Raw genomic sequence first — 8,702 nt, forward strand, 5'->3', positions numbered from 1 at the left:
AAGCTCCATAAATAAACTGCAGGGCCATAAGGGAAGTTAACACGCTGAAAATATGGGGAACTTACTGGAAGCTTTAAGAACCTCAAAGCGGTTCTTTTAGCATCCGAAAATGAAGTTCCTAGAACTTTAGAGAACTTCACAGTTGTCAAGCGATCTTGAGAAATATATAAGGCTATTGTGCAAAATTTTTAAGAAGTTCTAAGCACCTTAGAAAAGCTAGATCTAGAGATCTTTGAGGAATTTCAGAACTTAAGAGCAGATCCCGTAACTTTAGTCCAGACCAGGCATGGAAAATCATTTGCATTCATTTACATTCATTTGCCTCTAACTTTTTTCTTCAACAGCATTCCGCAAAATAATGTATTGAGCTTTTGTAGGTTTTGTTACTAGCTACATTTGTTAACAAGTTAAATCCGTATCTCTTATGCATGACGAACCAGAGCGAACAGAAGTCACTACTGTTTTTCAGTGAATGTATTTTACATTCTCTAAAAAACAGTAACAAGTTCTGCGCGCTCTAGTTCGTAATGCATAAGAGAGACAGATTTAAGTTATGAGCAATAGCTAATAACAAAACCTACAAAAGCTCTATACTGTAACCCTCGTCTAGGGTGACAATTAATAACCCACCCTTTTAACGTGTTTGCCATGAGCGTGTGCCTTGTCTGTTATGATTTGTTTTTGTTTTGGTCGCACGCTCGGCAACATACTCACCACTGCTTTATTTTGTAAATATTTTAATTTGTTATTTTCATCCAAGGGGGGCGACACATCTAAATCTCAAGTTTAGATGCTCAACAAATCTCACACTAACGAATCAATCTTCGAAAAATCTTCTTTCATTTGTCGTATCTACTTGCATCGCGCATCATCTTTTTACAGGAAATCTTCAGAATCGCCATCAATCTTCTTTCCATCTACCCAGCGTGCACGCAGCTAGCCACAGTAAAACACAATATTTTCTGCATCGTAGATAGAGTCGTTCCCCTCGTTTTCATCGTAGATTTTATTCGTTTAGGCATGTTTTTAGGATTAGAATATAGTGTAAAAATTATCGTTTAAAATTGTCTCGCGTGTAGAATAAAGTTTCTCCTCCCGCTGCAAAAGAAGGCGAAAAAACATAAGCAGCACAACATTCGAGCGCGGTTACAGGAAAACGATGGCGGTTGTTGTATGGTCCGTGATTGTCAGCTAGGACAGAAAAAGAAAGTTACGAGCCACGGTAGGAAATCGACGCGTTTTTTTGCCCCGTCCGTTTTAAGTGAAAACGAGAAGTTGGAGTGCCGTTTTTGTGGCGTGTGTCCGCTGGAGGGATAATTCCCAGCATCGTCACGCGATAGTGACGTCGTTTTCCCGAAAAGTGCCGTGGTTCGTGAGCTGAAGTGAAGGGTGTCGGATCGCCGCCAAGGGAAGCTAAATTTCAAGGATTTTTCCGCTTCCCGGCTAAACCCCAAGGATCCCCGAACACCCACCGTCCTCACTGCGGTGGCTCAGCCAGTAGAGCCAGTCTCGCCACCGCAGTTAAGAGCCAAAGAGGGACGAAGCAGGCCGAACCGAAGGAGCATTCGCCTGGGAAGTGCACTGCGGTGACTACCGGGACCATCTACGGCGAGTAGTTGGTTCGGTGATTCGTCACCATCGTCGCCGGGGGGAGACCGTGTCTGGAGCCGACGTGAACAAGCCGCAACCGCCACCGCTATCGTCGAAGGGCCCCACCGAGTGACACCGAGGAAAACGAGGAGAAATAGGGAAAGGTCAGATTATAATAGACGTCTAAAATTGCATTTCTTTTTGTTGTTTTGTCCCACCCAAATCCGAACGTCTTTGGGGGAAGTACCCTTGCTCGAGGCCGCCCCGCCGGGGTAAAATCGGGCCAGCTATAGGCTGGCAGGTAAGCCGTAACTTACAATACATCTCTTTGCAGAATGCTGTTGATGAAAAAAGTTAGAGGCAAATGAATGTAAATGAATGTATAAAATGAATGTATAAAATCAATGCAAATGATTTTCCATGCCTGGTCCATACTTTTGGAGCAGTTTAAAGATCTGTAATCGTAAATTTAGAAAAATTCATTATAGTTCCATGATGAGCTGATAAAAAAATCGAGAATCCTTAAGATGTTCCGAGAATTTCAGGGAAGTACAGAGACCTTCACAGAATTTATGAAAACTCCAGAAATATTTCAGGAACTTCACAGGCAGTCCATAGAATTTCAGGAAAATTTAAAGGGTATCAAAGGGAATTCCATTTGTTTCCGAGCAGAACCGAGATCTTCAATAGAATTGAGAGCTTTAGGGAAGCTTCGAGAATATCAAGACATATCAGACAATCAAAGGGAAGTTTTAATAATTTCATCGAAATTGTAGAAACCCAAAAGACGTTTCGAGAAACTCAGGGAATTTCCGGAATCTTCAGCAAAGTTCCGAGAGAATTTCTAGAACGTGATAAAAATTATATGAACCTCCCGAAAACGTGAGAGTATTTTAAGGGTGTTATATCAGGGCTCAAACATCAACGAAGTTCCATTAATTTAAAAACATTCGAGATCTTTTAGCAAGCAGCGATATCTCAAAGAAATTCCAGAGAACTTCTAATAGATTTAAATATTTTTAGATAGTTTCATGAATTTCAGCGCAGTACAACAAGCTTCAGGAGAACTGCAAAAGCTTTAGAGAAGTTTGGAGAATTTGAGAAAAAAAATAGAGAACCTCAGAGCAGTTCCGTTAACATTAGAGAAGTCATATAAATTTTAAAGAAGTTTGGAGAACTTCAGCGAATTGTTAGAGTTTTAAAGTTCAGGAAAGTTTAAGAATTTGATTTGAGTTTCTCAAACTACAATAGAACTTAAAGGAAATTTCATTAACTTCAGGAAAATATTGGAAACTTTCAAGTAGTTCTGAAGTCCTCAGAATAGTCCATTCCATATTGAACTGAGATTTCCATTGGTATATTCCTCAAACTTTGAAACTTCTTCAAATTCAATTTTCTTTTAGTTTTCCTCGGAATTACCTTAAAATTCTCCACAAGCCCTTTGGAAAGATTCTCCGAATATTCATTGAATTAATTTCAGAGTTCCCTTTGAATGTCAAATTGAAATTTGATTCACATTGAAAGTCTCCTAAGAATTCATTGGTATTTCTTCTCACGAATGCCTTTGATTTCTTCTCATAATTTGTTTGGCTAACTCTCCTGAATTTATTTACCGAATTCCTTTGAAGATATCCTGGAATTATTCTCAGATTTAATTATAACCATCCTTTTAGTATTTAAAAAACCAATGACTCATGCTCCGGATTCGTTTTTTCACACACATTTTATGAAATTATCCTTAGAATGTCTTTGGAATTTACCTCTGAAGTTCACAGGAATTGTGCTCCTCAGAAATTCCTTAGAGTTTTGTTAAAAATTTACTTTTAATTCAATTAAGGATTTCTTAAAATTCTACACAAAACTATCAGACTTCACAGGACATCTAAAATTCCTCAGAACTACCTTAAAAGCAGTTTGCATTTGATGTTTTTCAGCAAGATTTTTTCCCAGAATTCCCTTGGAATGAGGTAGTTAGAAATTATAATAAAATTCCAAGAGCCTTTAAAACTGTGCATGGAATTTGAATCCAGATTCTTGAAAATTTCTTGAATTATTATAGCTTTTAAGTCCAGAACTAGTTCAAATTTTAAATTTCTAGGAAATATACATGTTCAAAAAGAAAAACATTTCATGTCTCTTTTTTTTATTTGTTACTGACGATTGATCCACTATAAAGTTCAAAGTGTGAATGAAAATAACAAGATAAATAAAATGCTCGTATTTTAAAATTCATTATTTTCTTTGAAATATATTTAGTATAAAAATTATTAAATTCTCTGAGACTTCCAGGTATTTTAAGGAAAAATAAATACCCCGTTAGTGTGGCCATAAACTTTCTATTGAATCTTTGGCTATAAAGGTTCTCATCGTACATAAGTGTTTATGAGATACTAATTGAATAAGTCTAAAACATCAAACATTTATTTGGTGTGTCATCATAACGACTGCTTATCTTCTCTTAGATAACTTTTAAGTAACTATTTTTACAACTATAAGTCACTATTTGGTCACTTATTTCTTCACCATGGTCATTAAAATCACTATTTTTGACAGCAGTGATCGCTACCAGACCTGATCACGACAAAACGGTCCTTTTCAGGACCACCATACAGTGTGTCTCAGAATAGGTGTCACCTTTTTTCACTCTTGGTTTATTTCAACTGGGTAATTTTTACAGTGAAATTGATTATACCCATTTTGAGTGTATCCTTTTGACAGTCTATCGCTGAAGATAAATAAGCGACTCCGTTGTTTATATTTATCAGCCAACATGGAAGCCATACGCGAGCAAGTTGTGAAATTACATTTGAAAAATTTTAGACCTTGCCAGATATTCAATAGCTTAAAGCAGTTCGGAGTGAGTAAGCAGTTTATATTTCGCAACTTGAAACGGTTCAAGGATACTGGGAATGTCCATATTCAACATAAAGGAGGTGCCAAACGAACTGCCAGAACGAAGGAAAAGATCAAATGTGTGAGGGAGCGAATAAGACGTAATCCGGCCGTATCTGACCGTAAACTGAGTAAACAATTTCAAATGTCCCCTGCTTCGATGAACAGGCTCCTCAGACATGATCTGGAATGCAAGCCGTGTAAGAAACAACGAGTGCACAGATTGACGGAGCGTCAAAAGCAAGCCAGGGTCCAAAGAAGCAGAAATCTCTTGGTTCGACACGGTGACTGCGAGATTTTATTTTCGGATGAAAAACTCTTCCTCCTGCAGGACAGTCATAGCCAACAAAATGATCGTGTTTATGGTAAAACTCTTGCCGATATTCCAAGAGATAAACTAGCTGTAGAACGCTATCAGAATGTATCGAAAATCATGGTATGGGGCGCCGTTTCACGAAAAGGAAAACTTCCTCTTATTTTCATAGAACCTAACGTAAAAATCAACACTGAATATTACATAGAACAGGTTTTGAAGAACCATCTGCTTCCTCATGCTTCAACGCTGTATGGAAATGCTCCATATTGTTTCCAGCAAGACTCAGCTCCAGCTCACAAGGCAAAGAAGACACAAGCATGGTGCGCGGAAAATTTGCCCGATTTCATCACAAGCGAAGAATGGCCTGCATCTTCACCGGATCTCAACCCACTTGACTTCTTTGCTTGGGGTTATATGCTTCAGCAAATAGGCCCTACGAAGGGGCTTACTTTAGATCGATTCAAGAAACGTTTGGTTGATATTTGGGACCAAATTCCTCAGGAAATCGTGCGTGCCAGCTGCGATGGGTTTACAAAGCGTTTGCCCAAAGTTATCAAGGAAAAGGGCGAGAGTTTTGAATTGAATTAATATGATTTTTTTTATAACATGTATCTTTCAAATGAAAAATAAATGCTATGGTTTGGTTGATTTGTTTTGCTGTAATCCAATTTTGTTTTAGTGACACCTATTGTGAGACACCCTGTAAATTTGTTAAAGAGTACATTTGTCACGGTCATCAATCGGATATCATTTCCCATTAGTTTAAATATAACAAACCATGTATTTTTAAGGAAACATTGGGGGTGCAACTTCGAAAACCGGTGAATATGTGCGTAATTTGTTCTGAAATGGTTTACCGATGGCGATACCGGATGGAATTCAATTTTGAAATCTGTGTTGGCGAAAGCGCTTTTCAATAGTAACCTTTTGAAAATTGATAGTCTCAATTTTAACAGATTGCGACGCAGCATGAAAGTGGTCTGATTTTGATCCAGAGACGATGGATTTTAATTCTTAATAGGCCAATCGACAGGACGTTTTTCTACGAATCTGTTAAAATTGAGACTATCAATTTTCAAAAAGTCACTATTGAAAAGTACACGATGGACAACTGTTGCTATGAAAATTAATATGATCACCGATTGCCTACGAAAAGCGCTTTCCCCAACACAGATTTCAAAATTGAATTCCATCCGGTATCGCCATCGGTAAACCATTTCAGAACAAATTAGGGGAAACGCTCCTATAGTTGCGGTACGTTAGAAGCGTTAGGTTCCTATAGTTGTGCATCGAGACTCAATACACAACTATAGGAACCTAACGCTTCTAACGTACCGCAACTATAGGAGCGCTTACCCTACGCAAATAATGGCCTCATCAATCGAATGATGAGACAGTATAATCTACACTGCGAAGGCATTAGCATCACTACGTCAACAGAACAAATTAAACACCAACTTAAACATAATAGAAATCATGCATAGCATGTAAGTAAAACATTGTAACTATTGTAACTTTTGTTTTTTTTTAATTAAATAAATAAATAAAAAATATTCCCTCTGTTACCCCCTCAAATCCGGCCCTGATTACATTATTAACCTTGTACCTTATTAACCGTATACTATGTGGCAAGTACAATGTTACCCCAGATACCCGGCAAAGTCCAGACATTTTCCAACCTGATTAATTTCTTGACCAGATCGGGAATCGAACCCGCCTTTCCTAGTATGATGTCTTTACTAGGTAGTCTATTAAAAAGGCCCTCCTGTATCAAGAATATGTGTATTTATTTAGAACTGTACAGGTGATACCTGATTAATGAGTATGCACTTGTACTATAGCGTTAATCTCCACGTATGGAAAATAAAAAAAAACCTTTTTTATAGTTTCAAGCACACGTGCCGGGAACAAACTTTTCTGGGTGAGTTCGTTTGCCAAGCAAAAAAAAAAACAACTTTTCAATGTGACTATTCTTAGGAAACCTTCCAAGACTGCGAAAGGGAAACTTTTTATTCACACAAGCACACCTTGATTGGTTTTGATTTTTTGTTTGTCGGGAGTCGCAATCCGAAGCACCCGAAGGGTTTGAACAAAGTTTAAATTTTATGACTGCGATCCACACTCTTTGTTGCATATGCTAACATACTCGAAATATATGTTGGAGCTGAGCTGCTTTGAATCGACTTTCGTTGTGTAGGGGATTAGGGTGGTCCAATGGGTTGATGAGAATGATGATTATTTTTCTTATCAGTGCTAAAATCGATCTTTCACATAGTGGAACTCATTTGGTTAAACACTGACTTTCCACGAATTGTTTGTGGTAAATGGTAGAGTCGGTGTATAATGAGTCACGCCAAGAGTGAAGCCAAGTCTACCTATTGAACTGTCAAACCGGCTACCTATCGTGCAAAGTAAACAAGCATTACGATGCTATGAAAGGTCCACGAAAGGTATTGCAATTAAATATAAAATATAATCAATGAAATGATCATAAACACGCAGTGAGCATTACATTTGTCATGCGATACGTTTTGTAATGATCAGTAATGAGTATTTATACTATTTTTCGTTAAGATAAATTGACAAAATCACTAATTTAATGATGTACTACAGCCTTTACTTTTTTTCCTCGCTAGAAGTCATTTCTAGTTGATGCAGAAGTCCTCTGTTGCCAAGTGAAAAGAAAGGAAATCTTTCGAAAACCGTGATGCGTGTTCAACTGTTTTCCTCTTGGCGTGACTCATTATACACCGACTCTAGTAAATGGGAACTCCATATGGGTCAGATAATCGAAGTAGGTCGCGCTCTTAAACTGACGTGTTTTGATTTTAGTGCAGCTTTACTTTCACTAATTTTACGAATTTTGTGGTGAAAATTCAGCGCAAATGGTTTTGAATTCCACGTGAAGCTTACGGACAAGTTGGATCCTGCACCAACTAAATTGGTGAGTTCGATCCCTTTTAATCTTTTTTTTGCCATATCAAGCTGAACATTGCATTAGGTCCTAAGTAACATTGATTGATTCTCCTCGTCGACTTTCTCTTTCGATAATAACTTCAGCCCATAACCGTTTCTAGTTATGTTTGTCGTATTAGATGCTTGATAAAAGCTTCTTTTCCCGATCTGTGTACCTGAGTGCCTGTGTACCGATATCTGGAAATACCTTTACATGGCCGTGTAGATATAAAGAGAAAGTCGACGATCTGTCAATGGTACTTAGCACCTAATGCAATGTTCAGGTTGACATACTTGAATATTGCTGGAAAAAAGATCTATTTCAGGCCGTTATGGTAGAAAATCGTAACAGATAGAACTCGGGCGTAACGGTACGGAATAAGTAATAAGTGTATTAAAAATTGACCTTGCTGCTGAATCTTTGTCATCTCGATTCTCGTTGAGTACGTCTCACCGAATTTCACCAGTTGTTCAATATTATCCAAATCCATCACCAAACTTCCTGTCGCGGCCAAAAGCTACTTTCTTCTCCGGTTAGGGAGATTCCTTCGCTTACTAGGTCAGACACTGTTTTTTGATTCTAGGAGCTACTTTTTTCTTCGGTTAAGGAGAGAAATTTGCACTTCTAGGCAGGCATGGAAAATCATTTGCATTCATTTCGTGCATTCATTTACATTCATTTGCCCCTAGCTTTTTTAATCAACAGAATTCCGCAAAATGATGCATGGAGCTTTTGTAGGTTTTGTTATTAGCTACAAGTTTTGTTAACATTTCAAATCCGTATCTCTTATGCATGACGAACCAGAGCGAACAAAAGCCACTACTGTTTTTCAGTGAATGTATTTTACATTCACTGAAAAACAGTAACAATTTCTGCCCGCTATAATTCGTGATGCATAAGAGATACAGATTTGAGTTATGAACAAAAGTTGTAGCTAATAACAACCTA

This window comes from Ochlerotatus camptorhynchus, unplaced genomic scaffold, assembly GCF_037179485.1.
Source record: "Ochlerotatus camptorhynchus isolate MF236.1 unplaced genomic scaffold, CSIRO-AGI_Acam_v1.1 ptg000209l, whole genome shotgun sequence".
Lineage (NCBI taxonomy): Eukaryota > Metazoa > Arthropoda > Insecta > Diptera > Culicidae > Ochlerotatus > Ochlerotatus camptorhynchus.